Below are 18,126 nucleotides of genomic sequence, written 5' to 3' on the forward strand. Positions count from 1 at the left end.
TGTTTGTTCACTAATTAAATTCACATCTTGCCTTTCCTCAGAGGCCCAGGGCAGCAACCTGATAGCAAGGCAGCAACCACAATGTTTAATCCATTAGTCATATGACCAATCTGTTTATTAATTTATTAATATTGATTAAAGTTGTGTAAAATTTCCATATGGGTGAGTACACCTGTTTTGAAGCATGGAGCATATTTTGGTTCTAGGTTATGCACACATGTAGTTTATTATCATAATGTAGCACATTATCTTAGAAGAAGCATTCTCTTTATGTGTGTGAGAGAGAATGAAGACTGTTGCTTCCATATTAGTACATGTGTTAGAAATGATAGATGGATAAATGATAAATATTACAATGACAATGGAAATCTGAAATTCACATAGCAGACAGTAATGAAAGAATCAAACAGCACTTCAGACAAGTTTGTTCTGGATCCTGGTAGGATATATGGTGTGTGTGTGTGGGTGTGTGTGTGTGTTTAAATCTAGCAGCCCTAGTAGATAGAATATTAAATTTGGACTTGGAAAACGGGTTTTTCTTCCACTCGGCCTTAAAGCTAATTAGGTGGGCACTGGTATCACTATTGTTCAGCTTAAACTTATTCAGGTGCCTGCATACCCTCCAACATACCGAAGATGAAAATCAGGATGTGCATCTTTTGGACTAAAAAAAAATGGGCATCTTTCAGAGCCACATTATCATGGCAGCCAAAACAGGATCCAGTCAGAATCTGGGAAGGCATCTGTCATTCCAGGATGTCCTGACAGTTGAGGAGTATGTGCCTGTAGTCAGGATAGAATTTGACAACCCCTTTGTTGGAGGAAGGGCATGATATAACACGGATAAATAAATATGATGTGTGTATGGATTCTTTTTTTTCTTCCTTTCACAACTAGTGTTTATATACCAATATTTTTCATGAACACCACAGATAATTTCATAAGTCCCCCGCCCCGGTAATTTGACCATTTTTCAGTCATTGATTTGTCAAAATAACTGTTAACAGGCATGAGAGAATCAGTCTATTTCTGTCACTCCCATGTAGGGGTGTGCAACAATCACTAGATTTGTCTTGTACAGTGGCACCTCGGGTTACAGACGCTTCAGGTTACAGACTCTGCTAACCCAGAAATAGTACCTCGGGTTAAGAACTTTGCTTCAGGATGAGAACAGAAATCGCGCGCCGGCGGCAGTGGGAGGCCCCGTTAGCTAAAGTGGTACCTCGGGTTAAGAACAGTTTCAGGTTAAGAACGGACCTCCAGAACGAATTAAGTTCTTAACCCGAGGTACCACTGTATCTGTAACACTAGGAAGCGCTTTCTGGTGGTAAGAGCTGTTTGAAAGCGTATGGGGAAAGTACAATTGGGAAAGAAACAGATCGCCCAATAGTCTGCTGATGCTCCAGTCTCACAGTCAAATCTCAGGCGAGAAGGCTGACCCACATGTTTACTTCAAAAACCCTCCCTCAAATCACTGGTATTGGAGTGCACTGGGGGAAATAATTTGCTCCAATTTAAAGCTACAGTTGTCCATTGGGGCGGGGGGCGGGGTGGGAAAGCCTAAATCCCCCCACCCCTTCTCTCTCAAGCTCGGTGCATTTTCTCATTCATCCTGGGGGTGTTTCCCAGAAAGGAAATTGGAGGGGGAAATGGTTATGAATTTGAAATAATGGAAAACTGAGGCAACAGAAGGTCAGGCACTCCCTTATCTACCTTGGCATGCCTTCTTGTGTGCATGATTGGACTCAGTAAGATGAAAAACTGCCCTGATTCATCTCTTTACATTCCCCACATTCTTCTATGTTTACCCATAAATGCATTCTGCCCCGTGTTCTACAATTTTGTTTAACCCACATTAAAATACATATTTTAAAATCTATTTTCTCCATGCATGCGTGTGTGTGTGTATATATATATATATATGTGTGTATATATATATATGTGTGTATATATATATATGTGTGTATATATATATATGTGTATATATATATATATATATATATATATATATATATATATATATGATCAAAAAATTGTCCAGTGGTACCTTAGAGACCAACTAACTTTGTTCTTGGTATGAGCTTTCCTGTGTGTGTGTATGTGTGTGTGTGTGTGTGTAATGGATTTTGATACTATTTTTTAAAGATGAAAGCTGCCACAGAACATTCAGAAAGTGTGAAAGCTGATGTTGAAGCTCTCATGCAGTTTGGACAAGATTTGCAAAGATCCAATACTGCAAGCATGTATGACTCTTGCAGGATAGCCTCTTGAACTCCAAAAGTATCATGGAAGGTAGAACAAACAAACAAAAAATTAAAAAAAAAATCCTTCCAGTAGCACCTTAGTACCTGTAAATGGAAGGTAGAAGAACAGGCTTTCAGGGATGCACTCCCCGACTGCCCCAGTCTCCCCCCCCCCCCATTTTTTCAGCCTTTCACCACTGAAATGAGTTTTAGGGAGCGGATTGGTTCATTTATGCAGAACCAATTTCCAAAGCCCTTTTATTGGCAAAAGAGACTTGGTCCCCAACACTAATAGAATAAGGGAATTAATGGAGATATAGTTTTGGAGACTCCTTTTTTGCATTATATAATCTGCTCGTTGAGGGTATGTGTGTACACACACACAGACACAGAGAGAGAGAGAGAGAGAGAGAGAGAGAGAGAGAGAGAGAGAGAGAGAGAGCATAGATTTAGAACAAATTAGGGGCAGCAGGAGAATTATAAGCAACCGCCAATTTGTGCAGGCATTGAATTCCAGGCATTGCTTGTGTGAATTGTGTGCAACTGAAATAACACATTCCACCCTGCCCTACCCCACCCCCATTGTTCCACCCTTTTAGTGACGTATTTTAAGACATTTTCAGGTCTCTTCTGGGTTCAGTGTCGTGTACATGTGCACAGTCGCACCCATATTGGTTGTGCCTAAAACAGGGGTTGCTTGCTGTAAAGAAAGTGTCGGTACCTTTTATCATATGTGGTGGGAGTGTAAGAAGGTGAGAATGTATTGGGATATGATATATCATGAGTTAAGAAAAATGTTGAAATGTAATTTTATTAAGAAGCCTGAAGCTTTCTTATTAGGTATTGTAGGTACAGACATTGAAAAGAAAGACATTAGACTTTTCCAATATGCAGTGACTGCAGCTAGGATCTTCTAGCACAAAAATGGAAACAAGAAGAATTACCGACGAAAGAAGAATGGACAGTGAAATTGACGGAATATGCAGAACTGGATAAAATGATGGGAAGAATCCGGGAACAGCGGGACCAGAAATTCATCAAAGACTGGTTAAAGTTTACGAACTATTTAAAAGACAATTTACAATTAAATACGCTAATAGGATTTCAAGAAGTTTTGTAGTTAATGTGTAGAAATATTATTGTAAGTATGGAAGTTAAAGTAAGAAGGAATTTTATGATAATGTAAGCAATGGTTGATTAAAGAAGTATAATATCAAGATATAATTCCGAAAGCCATGTGGAAGGATTGAGGGAAGTCATGGCTTTGTAAGCCAAAGTGGAAAATGTATGAAAATGTTTGATTTAATTTTATATTGTAGTAGTATAGTGTAAATAATAATAATAATAATAATAATAATATTAAAAAAATAAAAAATAAAACAGGGGTTGCTTGCACAACAGGGTTTATTTATATAGATAAATACTGTAAATTAGTCTTGTGGATTTTCCATCCTGATTTTCGAGACCAAAAAGAGAATTCCAGGATGTTTCAAGCATAATGAATTGCGTGTGTAAAAATGGCAAAGGTTCTTGTGTCACCTTAGAGAGGAACACATGCATTACAGCACAAGCTATTATTATTATTATTATTATTATTATTATTATTATTATTATTATTATTTGATAGGCACATGAAGTAAAATCTCAGTTGACAGGCATAATGGAGAAAATTGTACGAGGGGAGTTGAATGGCAATGAGATACAAAAGCTACATTCAGTGGTAATTAAAGCTCAAATATACTCTGAAAGAGGTGCACACGTTTTACAGGACCAGATTGGTGATAATTTACTCTACATTGGTGAGATGATTACATTAACAACTGTAGTGAGGCAAGAAACTAATCACTAGAAGCAGTCATCTACAGCACACTTAGCTTGGCATTGGAGAGCTAATTAACACATCTAGCGGGATAAAAATCCATGATTTAACCCACATTGTTAGTGCATCTGAAGGAGGTATCTTGGGTCACCTACAAATCATTATATCTCTCTAGGGAAATTTTCACTTAAGCCATACCTGTCTGCTATGCTATGCTATGATAAGATGGGTAAAATGTTATCTTTATGAGGTCTGTGAATGTGCACAACTTGTGGGCACAGGGAGCTTTTGTTTTTCTTCAAACCACACTGAGGAATTTCAGGAGATTCAGGAAACTATTACATAAACATCTAGAGGGCAGAGCAATGCTAAAAATGTATGGCTACTGAGCTAGCTAACTGCCTTGCACTGCATATGTAATACGCTATAGAAATTTACACTTCTTTGTTTTACTGCTGGTGAGTTGCATGGAGGCGGGGTGGGTGGGTGGGAGAAAAGCAAGGGTGTGATCCATCTGTTTATGCCAAAGTCTAATGTTACTGAGCCAGGCGCTTGAAGCACGAGCTGCGGAAGCAACTTAGTTTGTTCATGCACAATTTAACAATTAGCTATCAGGGGACCCAAGGAGGCTAGAGTGGCATGCTGGCAATGACAAAGAGAAGTAATTGTTTTACATTCAGTAACTTCGGGGAGAACTGCAGCCGAACTGATTGCTTTGAACATTTCAAATCTAATTAAAGGACAGACTGTGGCTGGCCCCTGACTGAGTGCAGTAAGATGGAGGTGGTCAGGGAAGGGAATGAGTTTACTTTCACTGCTCATCTATTCAAATATGTTTTGTCAGAGGATGCAGTGATTATTAGTGACTTCCTGCTCTCAAAGCTTTTTTTTTTTAAGTGCAATTGCTGCAGAAAATAAATATCCCAAACAGGTAGCAGATATTTGCATAATATTATTGGATGTGGTGGTGTCATAATTGTGCAGCTGTCGAACAAACTGCGCCAATTGCCCATGCAGTGCTCCACAAAGTTTCAGGCTTGCGTTAATTTATATTTCGTTTGTGTTTTTGAATGGGTGAACATAACGTACATGTTTAGATCTGTTCTTTTCAACAATGTGCTTGCAATGTGCACAGCAACCCCCTTCATTTCAGGGATTATAATGGTGCAGTTGGGAGCAAATGCACCTGGGTCCATGGCTGTAAGCGAGCCAAAACTCAGAGCTTTCATTTTAAAATAATAATACGAAGAAGAAGAAGAAGAAGAAGAAGAAGAAGAAGAAGAAGAAGAAGAAGAAGAAGAAGAAGACGACGACGACTTTAGCCCCTCTGGAAGGAAAGTTATGAAGCAAACTGTGCAGGCAACATTCTAAATGATTTCTGTGAAATCTTTCAGTGGCTGCGCTCACATTTTAGCTGTGATCATCAGAGCTGTGATTGGTGAGTAAGGGGTCTGGGCACCAGGCTAATAGAGTCCTTGGGGTTCTAAAGAGCTGCTGCTTCCCCCTCTCCTCCAGTGCATTCTTTGGCTTCTGTCTCATTTTCTAGTCTTTTGAATCTCCATAGTTTCTCTTCCTTGTCCCCTAGCAACCAGGATGCACAATTCCTGTGGTGGGTTCATCTGAGATCAGGTACCCCCTGGAAGTTATTTTCTGCAAATACTACCACACAACAAATGGCAAATGCAGAATGTGAAAACTTTACAAAAAGGCTAAGTCAAATTTCCTGTTGTGCAGTAGCTGAAGACCAGGCACTCATTAAGAAGTCACTCTATAATTAACTTACATGTGTTAATGAGACACACTACCAATATCCATTTGTCAACATGGATATAACTTTAATGCCAGCTCTTGTACTAATTAAGTACTGCTTGAACCAGTCCAAACTCTGCTTGGAAAATTATATAAATTAAGTAGTTCTTTTAGCTAATTAATGAAATTGGCAATGGTGTGGCCTAATTCATAAAATTTACATACTGTATCTTCAGATCATGCTACATCACCAAAGGAAGATGATAACCCTGAAAAGAGAGCATGGCAAGGTACTGGTATAAAATGATTGGTCTGTGTGGTATAGGTACAGAAAATAATAACACAACAAATACAACCATAGCTGTCAACTTTTCCCTTTTCTTGCAAGGAATCCTATTCGGAAAAAGGGAATTTCCCTTAAAAAAGGGGGAAAGTTGACAGCTATGAATACAACAAAGATAGAATAAACACATTCTAAAAAAGAATGATTGCTTTTCCTTTAGTTCTTGTCGCCAACTGTGCAAATCAAGGAAGTGACAGAATGAAACATTTGAAATCAAAATGTTTGTAAAGTGGTAGATCTTTTAGCAGCATCTTAACATGAAGAAATAACACTCCAGGTGGGAAGTGAAACTTTTTAACATTTCCAAATATGGTTTTAGAGAAATGGAATAGAGCACTGTCATAAACTAGCACATGTCAAGATGTTTGATAAGCCCGTTGTGGTTATAGAAACTAGGACTTGGTGAATCCATGTCATCACTAAATGGACTCCTTATTACAGCATTGCAGAGAAAGGGGGCAAATGTGCTTAGGAAGCATTATCTCATTTCTGACTAGCCTTAATTTATCCCCAGTGACCTCAGGTCACAGCTCAATAGGGCACATGGTGTTGTGACATCATGTTCACTATGTGATAGGTTGGGATATCTCTAGGACCCTAACCTGGGTGAGAGGTGCTGAGCCATTTAAACAATGATGGGGGCAGAGTGTGTGTGTGGAAACCAACACCTGGACATTTAAGAGTTTCATTAGAAAATGTTTCTACCCCTCCCCAAAAGCATTACTTTGACCTGAAAGCCTAAATGCACCAACATTCAGCACAGTCCTGTACGAAACCATAGTATGTAGCAAAGTTTCAAACTCACCATTAAAGGAACTTCAACAATACTGTATATATATGGTTTGTTTGTGTTTAGGTCCTACTATCTGAACTCATTGCATTTGCTAGAAATCATCCATTAGACAAGTGTTTGCATAACAAGTCAACAATTTCCATTGATTCTTATGGGGAAAATTCTACTGTGTTCACAACCATGTCATTTTGACTTCCAAAAGCAAAAAACAAAAACTATCTGAATCATTACTAAAGCACAGATTACTACAGTTGAGTTCTGTTCCTCAGTCAACCAGCCAAAGAAAAGCAAAAAAGTTAAAAAAAAACAACAACTATCTGTTCAGATATCTGTGGTGTGTATAACAAGGTTTGCGTACTAATTCCTGGTTTGGATAAGTGAATTTTCCCATAGTGAACGTTGTTAAAGCAGGACATGCTTGCACATATTCGGATCACAACAAAGATGATTCTATGTCCAAAAAGATAGAATCATCCATTCAAGTGGGATCAGATTCCTTAGATCTCCGAGATCTTGCTCACTGAAATTAATGGAACAAATGCATTTATTTATTTATCTCATTTGTATCCTGCAATTCTCCTTAAGAACTCAGATTGTGTGCATTTGATCCTCACAAGATTCCTCTTGGTTGGTAGTCTGAGGTGTAGCAACTGCCCTCAAGCTCACTCTTGAACACAGCACCTGCTACAGCACTGATTTCCAAGCCCTTGGATTAATGTTCTGAATTATTAAACTGTAGTTTATTCACAAGCTTTCAATATGCCAAATGTGCATTCTAAATCGTCTTGACTAGCATGGCCACAGTGTATGACCTCACCAATCTTTCGTCTTTTCTTCTCTGATCCAAAACAACAACTTACCAAACCAAGTTATTTGCAATACAACAGAGAAGCCAAATGACACGGCACCATAGGTTCAAAAAATATGTATGTATGCATCTGGACATTTCGAAGATCAGGATTGTCTTCTTGCAGTTGGGGTGGGTGTCCTTTGCAACCCCTTTGAAGAAGAGTTCGTGTGTAAATATTTAACGGAAGGTTATGATTGCCGTCACAATTAAGTTTTAGAAAAGTGGTTAAGTAAATTACATTTGAATTTATGTTTCTACATTTATCTTATTGTAAATGAATTACAGCTGAGTTCATTTGAAGCTTCACAAGCAGTTATTTTCTCTTTTCAGAATGCAAGAGAAAGACTGTTTCATATTATATGTCATTCTTGTTATGGCCGCATCTGCAGTATACATTTCAAACAGTATTGTACCATTTTAAGCAGTGTGGTGTAGTGGTTAAGAGTGGTAGACTTGTAATCTGGGGAACCGGGTTCGCGTCTCCGCTCCTCCACATGCAGCTGCTGGGTGACCTTGGGCTAGTCACACTTCTTTGAAGTCTCCCAGCCCCACGCACCTCACAGAGTGTTTGTTGTGAGGGAGGAAGGGAAAGGAGAATGTTAGCCGCTTTGAGACTCCTTCGGGTAGTGAAAAGCGGGATATCAAATCCAAACTCTTCTTCTTCTTCTTCTTAAGCAGTCATAGCACACACACACATCCAAGAATCATGGGATCTGTTAAGATTGCTTGTTCATTTGTTAGCTTTCACAATCCTCTAGAGTAGCTTAACTTCCAGGGCATGAGGAAAGGGCAAATCCAAGATGGTGGTCAGAACCCACTCAGCGCCACAGTATTGGAGGGGGGATTTTTTTTTTTAAAAAAAAGTAACATGGGCTCAGAGCAGGCATAGAAACTGTCCAGGTTCTTAGGCCCCATGCCCTGAATACTCACCATGGTGTTGCTATACCTGGTGACAACTCTATTTCATTCTCTAATTCTCCTCCTCAATGGTAAAACTGTTTCCTTTTCACTGCCCAAACAATTGTACCGTTGAAAATCAGCTCGAATGCCTTTTATATTGCTTTGCATTCATATTTAGGCGAAAGGCCCCTATGTAAATTCCTCTTGCTGCATGCTGCACGGTACAACAAGCAGCCTCAAGCTGAAGCCTTCTTCGCAAACATCATGCGCACACAGTGGTAAGCACATTTAACGTAAGTGGAGTGCACTGTACCACTAACTCATTTGCAGCTGAGATTCTGCTTTGTGATCATAAATCCGGAATAGGGGATGGTGAAGTTTTAAGGAATTGGCTTTTTTTTCCCTTCCCCACCCATTCAATTTACAGAAATACCTGTCCCATAATTTGTTCAAGTTATTTTTTAAGGATGGGAAATCACTGAGTATATGGAAAACTGTGGCTATGATTCTTTGAAGCCTTAAAATAATAATAATGCAATTGCCTTGTTGCTATTTCAGGTTAGCGTCTCCTGTAGTAGAGGAGCTGTGGAGTTGCCATCCATTAGTCACCTTTTTCTCGCTGTTAGGCGGTTGTTTTGTGCACACTTCTAAGCACCCCATATCCATTAACCCAGCTCAGCCTTTCCCACTTTTCATGAACTAATTTTCCCTCTCAGCACTCTTACAGGAGTGACCGCATCCTGACACCATTGTCCAATGGACACTGCATTGCAAAGCCTTATTTCAAAAACAAAACAAAGGGTATCTGTCAAGGACAGGCAGGGCTCGGCGGAGTTGTTGGAAGACGTAACAAGGCCAGAGGCTGATCGGGGGTGGGGGTGGGGGTGGTAGTGATTTATGGTGTTTTGTGCCTCTTGTGATGCAAAAGCCAGATCTGGAGGGTGGAGAGGGGTTTGAGCAGTCAGAGTTGAAGAAGGACTTGCCAGGAACTGAGGGAGAGGTGGTGCCTGAAAAGACTGGGGGGGGGGGGCGGCAGAATCCCTACCATCCCTCCTGCTGACCCCCAGTACAAGGATCGGCTTAAGGAGTCAGGAACAGCAACAACTTCAGTGTAGAAGTTGCAGGTTCAAGGGTACTTAAGAAAAGCATCTACTTCTGCTTCATTGACTGCGCAAAAGCATTTGACTGTGTCGACCACAGCAAACTATGGCAAGTTCTTAAAGAAATGGGAGTGCCGGATCACCACATTTGTCTCCTGAGAAATCTCTATGTGGGACAAGAAGCTACAGTTAGAACTGGATATGGAACAACTGATTGGTTCAAAATTGGGAAAGGAGTATGACAAGGCTGTATATTGTCTCCCTGCTTATTTAACTTATATGCAGAATTCATCATGCGAAAGGCTGGAATGGATGAATCCCAAGCCGGAATCAAGATTGCCGGAAGAAATATCAACAACGTCAGATATGCTGATGACACAACCTTGATGGCAGAAAGTGAGGAGGAATTAAAGAACCTTTTAATGAGGGTGAAAGAGGAGAGCGCAAAATATGGTCTGAAGCTCAACATCAAAAAAACTCAAATCATGGCCACTGGTCCCATCACCTCCTGGCAAATAAAAGGGGAAGAAAAGGAGGCAGTGAGAGATTTTACTTTCTTGGGCTCCATGATCACTGCAGATGGTGACAGCAGTCACGAAATCAAAAGACTCCTGCTTCTTGGGAGGAAAGCAATGACAAACCTAGACAGCATCTTAAAAAGCAGAGACATCACCCTGCTGACAAAGGTCCATATAGTTAAAGCTATGGTTTTCCCAGTAGTAATGTACGGAAGTGGGAGCTGAACCATAAAGAAGGCTGATCGCCCTAGAATTGATGCTTTTGAATTATGGTGCTGGAGGAGACTCTTGAGAGTCCCATGGACTGAAAAAGGATCAAACATATCCATCCTTAAAGAAATCAGCCCTGAGTGCTCACTGGAAGGGCAGATCCTGAAGTTGAGGCTCCAATACTTTGGCCACTTCATGAGAAGAGAAGACTCCCTGGAAAAGACCCTGATGTTGGGGAAGATGGAGGGCAAAAGGAGAAGGGGACGACAGAGGACGAGATGGTTGGACAGTGTTCTCAAAGCGGCTGGCATGAGTTTGGCCAAACTGCGGGAGGCAGTGGAGGATAGGGGTGCCTGGCGTGCTCTGGTCCATGGGGTCACGAAGAGTCGGACATGACTGAACGACTGAACAACAACAAGTTTGAGTGGCCAGATAGTTGCTCCAACAATCCAGCTCAGAGCACAAGCTGGGGAAGGGTACCAATGACCTAGCCACCAGAAGTGTGTGTGTGTGTGTGTGTGTGTGTGTACGCATATTTAGTGCACCTTAGGAGCTACTCTAAGTTCATGCTTTATCAATAAAGAATTAAACTACCAGCCATTTGTCATCCCTGGGCTGGTTGTGCTTAGGACAGTATGGTTCAAATACAATTTCAAGCTACTCGCTCGGGAAATCAGCACAGCTATAGAAAACCAACGCAGATCTAAAGAAAGTTCGCCAATTTATTAGCAACAAAGGGGACAGCATTAAACAAAGGGGACAGAGCCAATTAAAAGAGCCATTCCATGATTATGACATACTGTCCATCTGTAAAATAGCCCCAAAGCATTATCTGACCAAACCACTGATTTCAATGGAAAAGGTTTACACATGTGCCGAACTTTCCCACTGAAATCATTAATATTTAAAAAATGCTGAACACTAACCTGACTGTGTCCAAACGTGTGTGCCTGAAAATAATCACAATCAGCCAGATACATAATGCCATCATTATTCTAAAAAATCATATGCTTTGCTATAACAGGGTCCCAAAGTTAGCTGTTTGTGCTATGTGTCACACGTCCCCCTGAAAAATTCTAGTTTTTACTGTTTTGTAGTATTATTTTTACACTCATCACTTTATTTTCAGTTGTGGATGCAATGTTGCCTGCTCCATGTTGTACCGTTCTGGTTTAAAAGCCACCTTTTCGTTTCTACAATAGGATGTACACATTTCTTTCAAAGCTCTATTCTAGGTTAAAAACTTTTTCTGACAATTCAAATTGCATCCTATAAGAAAATATGCAGATCCTATAAGAAAATATGCAGATGACACAACTTTGATGGCAGAAAGTGAGGAGCAATTTAAAGAACCTTTTAATGAGGGTGAAAGAGGAGAGCGCAAAATATGGTCTGAAGCTCAACATGGGGAAAAAAACCCTAAGATCATGGCCACTGGTCCCATCACCTCCTGGCAAATAGAAGGGGAAGAAATGGAGGCAGTGAGAGATTTTACTTTCTTGGGCTCCATGATCACTGCAGATGGTGATAGCAGTCATGAAATTAAAAGACGCCTGCTTCTTCGGAGGAAAGCAATTACAAACCTAGACAGCATCTTAAAAAGTAGAGACATCACCTTGCTGACAAAGGTCCGTATAGTTAAAGCTATGGTTTTCCCAGTAGTAATGTATGGAAGTGAGAGCTGGACCATAAAGAAGGCTGATCGCCAAAGAATTTATGCTTTTGAATTATGGTGCTGGAGGAGACTCTTGAGAGTCCCATGGACTGCAAGAAGATCAAACCTATCCATTCTCAAAGAAATCAGCCCTGAGTGCTCACTGGAAGGACAGATCCTGAAGTTGAGGCTCCAGTACTTTGGCTACCTCATGAAAAGAGAAGACCCCCTGGAAAAGACCCTGATGTTGGGAAAGATGGAGGGCAAAAGGAGAAGGGGATGACAGAGGACGAGATGGTTGGACAGTGTTCTCGAAGCTACTTACACGAGTTTGACCAAACTGCGGGAGGCAGTGGAAGACAGGAGTGCGTGGCGTGCTCTGTTCCATGGGGTCAAGAAGAGTCAGACACAACTGAACGACAACAACAAAGAAAACCACATTCATTTATAGTTGAACTCAATGGGACTACTCCTAGGTACTGGTAAGTGTGCATAGGAGTGGAGTCTTAATGAAACATCCTATGTACACATGCTTCCTATCTCAACCCCAAAATGCCACTAAAAGTATTGCTAAGCCTCTTCCAGTCAACTCCTTGCCTCACTTTGCCATTAGTTTAGACTCAGTTTTTCCATGTTTGTGGGTAAGAGGGATAAAATGGCCAAACATCTTTTTTTTCCCCCTGTGTGGTGACAGCTATTTTGCCTACTCTCTCCTGGTCATGAACAAGATCAGGCCTGATGAGTTTGTGGCAATATGCAGGCTGTAAATGGGCTGTAAAGTTTCTCTTCAATACCTATGATTTCATTAAGATGCAATGCTGCTGTGTGAACCAACCTTTTGTTTCGAGGAAGGATGTGACTCTCCCAGATAATGGATACCCAACAAGTTGTCGATGCTCTAATTACAGGTGGTGAAGATGTGGAAGCAACACCTTTGAGACTGAGGAAATATTCTAAATCTGTGGAAAAGAAGAAATTCACAGTGGTTGACCTTTTCAGGAATATATGTTTATATTTTGTCTTCCAGAATATAGTATACTCATCTTGACAAGCCAAACCACCTTGTTTACTTTTCTAGAAATGCCCCACATACACGATTTAACTGCAAAATATATGCTTTCTTTGAGGAGATGCTGGACAATTTTGCCATTAATAACAGCTTCAGGCTCTGGTTGAAGCTATGAACTACTATCTTTCTGTCTAAAAAAAATATGATGCTTGACATTGGTCTTGGCACCTGACCTGACTATCATTCTTTCACCTACCTCCTAAAAATAAAAAAATAAAAAAATACCAAGCTGTCTGAATTAAAAGGTGTCAAAAAGTGAACACCATTGGACCTGCTTTGATGTTTTCTTTCCCTATCACCACCTGGGCTGTATCCTGGCTTGGAGAAATTGCTGTTTTAGATCTCCACTTGTCAAGCTGACTATGGCTGATACTTGGCAAGAGTGCAATATCATATTGACAACATGATAATCTAGTTGGCTGAAAGAGAAGACACTCAATTAGGCAGCTGTAGAAGAGGAGACCAGCTTTGTGAATAAACCCTATTTGTATATCTACCTGGTGTTGTCTACTCTGACTGGCAGCAAACCTGTCAGGAAGAGGCCTCTCTCAGCATCAATACCTGAAATTGCGTAAACACAATAAGTTGATGAGAAATACGGGAAATTTTTACAAAGAAAGAAGGAAGACTTATAGGAGCTCCTAAGGAATGCTGTCTTGCAGTCTGAAACATTGGGATGAAACCCTATCCTCCCTAAACTTGTTGTTGTTCCGTCGTTCAGTCGTGTCCGACTCTTCGTGACCCCATGGACCAGAGCACGCCAGGCACGCCTATCCTTCACCGCCTCTCGCAGTTTGGCCAAACTCATGTTAGTCGCTTCGAGAAAACTGTCCAACCATCTCATCCTCTGTCGTCCCCTTCTCCTTGTGCCCTCCATCTTTCCCAACATCAGGGTCTTTTCTAGGGAGTCTTCTCTTCTCATGAGGTGGCCAAAGTACTGGAGCCTCAACTTCAGGATCTGTCCTACTAGTGAGCACTCAGGGCTGATTTCTTTAAGAATGGATAGGTTTGATCTTCTTGCAGTCCATGGGACTCTCAAGAGTCTCCTCCAGCAACATAATTCAAAAGCATCAATTCTTCAGCCTTCTTTATGGTCCAGCTCTCACTTCCGTACATTACTACTGGGAAAACCATAGCTTTAACTATACGGACCTTTGTCGGCAGGGTGATGTCTTTGCTTTTTAAGATGTTGTCTAGGTTTGTCATTGCTTTTCTCCCAAGCTTCTCCCTAAACTACATCTGCCCAAAAGCAACCTCTCATTTTCTACTTCCATTTTTGCATAAATAGGTTGATAGATAGATAGATAGATAGATAGATAGATAGGTTCATTCATTTTCTAGCCCTATCTTATCTATTCAATCTATGGGAAGCTCTCACAGATTTTTAAAGACGTCAGAGGAATCAGGATGTCATCCAGCATGAATTCCTGACTACAAACAATATTTTATAGCCCAGTGTTTGGGTTTTGCATTGTCGGAGCACTTTGTAAATCAGAGCATTAATCTCAGATACATGGCAGTTTTGAAGCAATGTAGGCATGTAAATACACACTGCATTTTGAAAAAAGGCTTTCAAAGGAAACTTCTGCACAGCAACATGCTAAGAAGACTCTTCAGACCTGAGAAGAATGCGGGTAATGGTTTAAAACAGTTTTAAAATATAAACAGGTTCATTAGGAAGTGGCAATCATCCCATGCAGCAAAAAAAAAAAAAAAATGAGAGAGACAGAATGAGTGGGAGAATCAAACGATGACATATCCTTCGATCTGGGCAAAAATACAGATGTAACAGAGAGCATTAAGTTTGCCCTTTGGTTTTTCTTTAAATTGCCACTCTGCCCCTCAAGGCAAACCACTCCTTTGGTGCCAGAAGCACTTTGTGTGATATCTTATTTATGCTGGAAAAGAAGGGGCTACATAGAACCATGTGGGCACTATAGACTCATGATGGTGAATCATGCAGCTCAGTGTCTTGAAAACAAATATGATTCTCGTTTCCCAGCTAAAAAAAAATGGGAATGAGAGGGAAATTAATTGAGCTGCTTTTAATCATGAAACCAGATTTTAATGAGGGCAGAATTTCACAGGCATACGTTTTTGGCATATAAAAGGGGCTGGTGAGGGTCCAAAATGTTTCTTCATCATTCCCCAAATGCTTAGCCTTTCCATTCCAGTTTGCTGTTCCTCCCCACAGCTGGTTTAGTGCAGTTGCAGATGGCGCAGTGAGGCTGTGCTGCTCACCTGACTACCCCCCATGATGGCTGAGTGACTTCTGCATACTGGAATGGAGTATGCAAGGCTGGTGTGCTGCAGTCGTACTTGCAGGAGTCCTAGATTGACACTGCAATTGACTCTGCTGGCAAATCTACAGCATGGCAAACTTCCCACCACCTCAACCCTCTCTGTCCCAGTATGAAACGCGATGTCTTAGTCAGAGGAAGGTTGGGTGAGTTGTGTGTTTTTGAAACAAAACAAACCTGATCGACATGCGCAGCAGAATGAGGTGGAGGAACAGGCCATATAATTTCAGACCCAAGGTAGGAAAACCACATTTTAAAAATTCCTTCAGTGTTGATTCAGACGGCAGTTTCTGAGATGGTGGGGAGTGAGGAGAGATCACTTTGCCAACCCACTTTTTCTGCAACCCCCCCCCCATCACTTTACATTGCAAACTACTTCTAGTTTTCTGCGTTTGTGTTTAAAATCTCATAGGGGATTTTATCAAAACAAACAAACAAATAAATAAATAAAAATTCCTTCCAGTAGCACCTTAGAGACCAACTAAGTTTGTTCTTGGTATGAGCTTTCCTGTGCATGCACACTTCTTCAGATACACTGAAACGGAAGTCACCAGACCCTTATATATAGTGAGAGAGTGGGGAGGGGTATTACTCAGAAGGGTGGTGGGAATGGGTGATTGGCTGATAGGTGTGGAAAACCTGTTGGCGACTGTTAACGACTGCAATTGGTCTTACAGGAAAAGGCAAGGGGTGAGATGGCTAAAGATAGCTTTGTCATGTATAATGAGATAAGAATCCAATGTCTTTGTTCAGACCAGGTCTCTCCATGGTTTTAAGTTTGGTAATGAGTTGCAATTCAGCAACTTCTCTTTCCAGTCTATTTCTGAAATTCCTTTGTAGTAAGACAGCTACTTTGAGATCTTTTATAGAATGTCCTGGGAGATTGAAGTGTTCTCCTACTGGTTTCTCTGTTTTGTGATTCCTGATATCAGACTTATGTCCATTTATCCTTTGGCGTAGGGTTTGGCCTGTTTGTCCAATATAGAGAGCTGAAGGGCACTGTTGGCATTTGATTGCATACACAATGTTAGAAGATGAGCAATTAAATAGTCCTGAGATGGTATGTTTGATGTTGTTGGGGCCAGTACCTTTACTTTATTTTTAGAGTAATATAATCATATGCAGATTATGCTTTTTATAATATGAATATGAAGATGCTATCATGAAACTAAAAAATGCATATCATATGAAACTGGAATCTACGTGTGTCAGGAAAACCCCCTCCCCGCGGCTGCCGGTGTCGGGGAGTGTTTGGACTACAGAGACCCACGTCCGCTGTTCACAAGCTCCTCCTCCATGTCCTCAGCAGGAAGCGACCATTCCTCAAGCGGAGAAGGGGAGGTGGAGCCAGGAAGGCGGTGCAGGGACTTGGAAGGGGTCAGAGAGCCTCAGCACCCCAGGGAAAGTGGGGATAGGGGTCAGGTTCCCACGCTCCAGGGCAGGATCCAGGAAGGACATGGGAGAGGGAGGCGGGGGTTCAGGATCCTGCAGCTTTTTTGCTGGACAATGAACCGGAAGACTTCATTCCAGGACTCTGCGGAGGATTGAGATGGACGCTTGAATTGCTACTGCACTGTACATAGCTTTCACAATAAAGAACTTAGTTTTTAGAAGTTCTGTGTGGCGTCACATTACTCATGAGCAACCACTGAGCGTCCTAACAACGTGCATCATAGGTGTTTTGTGAAACTTATGTTTAACAGTTCTAGGGCTGAAATTCTGAGCACAAATTAGGTTGCTTCAACACCAAAGGCTTGGGTGAGGTTTAAACAGTTTAACTGTCATATGTGCACCAGAAGGGTGGGTGAAACCACTTGTTTCCAACTTTGGGGGGTGGGCAGCACAGAGCCGAATGGATCAGTTCACTCTTCCAAATTGCCAGAATAGATTCCAGCTTCAACAGTGCTCTTAGGGAACCTCTGCCTGTTCATGTTACTGAACTACAACTCACACCAGTCCCAGCAAGTGTGGTCAATGGACAGAGGTTATGGGAGTGGTAGTTTAGCAACATTGGGAGGACCAGAGGCTACCCACACCAATCCTAGAATCTTGTGGGCCATGATCTAGACCAGTGTTTTTCAACCACTGTTCCACGGCACACTAGTGTGCCGCGAGATGTTGCCTGGTGTGCCGTGGGAAAAATTGAAAAATTACTTTATATATAGTCAATATAGGCACGGAGTTAATTTTTTTAACATTTTCTAATGGTGGTGTGCCTCGTGATTTTTTTTCATGAAACAAGTGTGCCTTTGCCCAAAAAAGGTTGAAAAACACTGATCTAGACAATATTGGGGGGGGGTGTCCCAAGGTTGCTCTAGACTCATCCTCCCAGTATAGCCTAAATTTCCAGCAGAGGCAGATTTCGGGAAGCATGACCAATTCTGCACTGGACATTAAGCCAAGGGGTCACAGCAGGGATGCTGCAACAATGACAAACAGCAGAAGAGACAAGGTGATGCTGAATTTTGGCATTGCACTGCTGAAATTTTAAAGCCCAAATGTGCAACTGCTTCTGGTGCATCAAGTTGGGGATGGAAAGATCAGACAGACCCACCACCACCAAGCGCTGTGATTGGAG

The sequence above is a fragment of the Lacerta agilis genome, chromosome 4, assembly GCF_009819535.1.
Source record: "Lacerta agilis isolate rLacAgi1 chromosome 4, rLacAgi1.pri, whole genome shotgun sequence".
Classification (NCBI taxonomy): Eukaryota; Metazoa; Chordata; class Lepidosauria; order Squamata; family Lacertidae; genus Lacerta; species Lacerta agilis.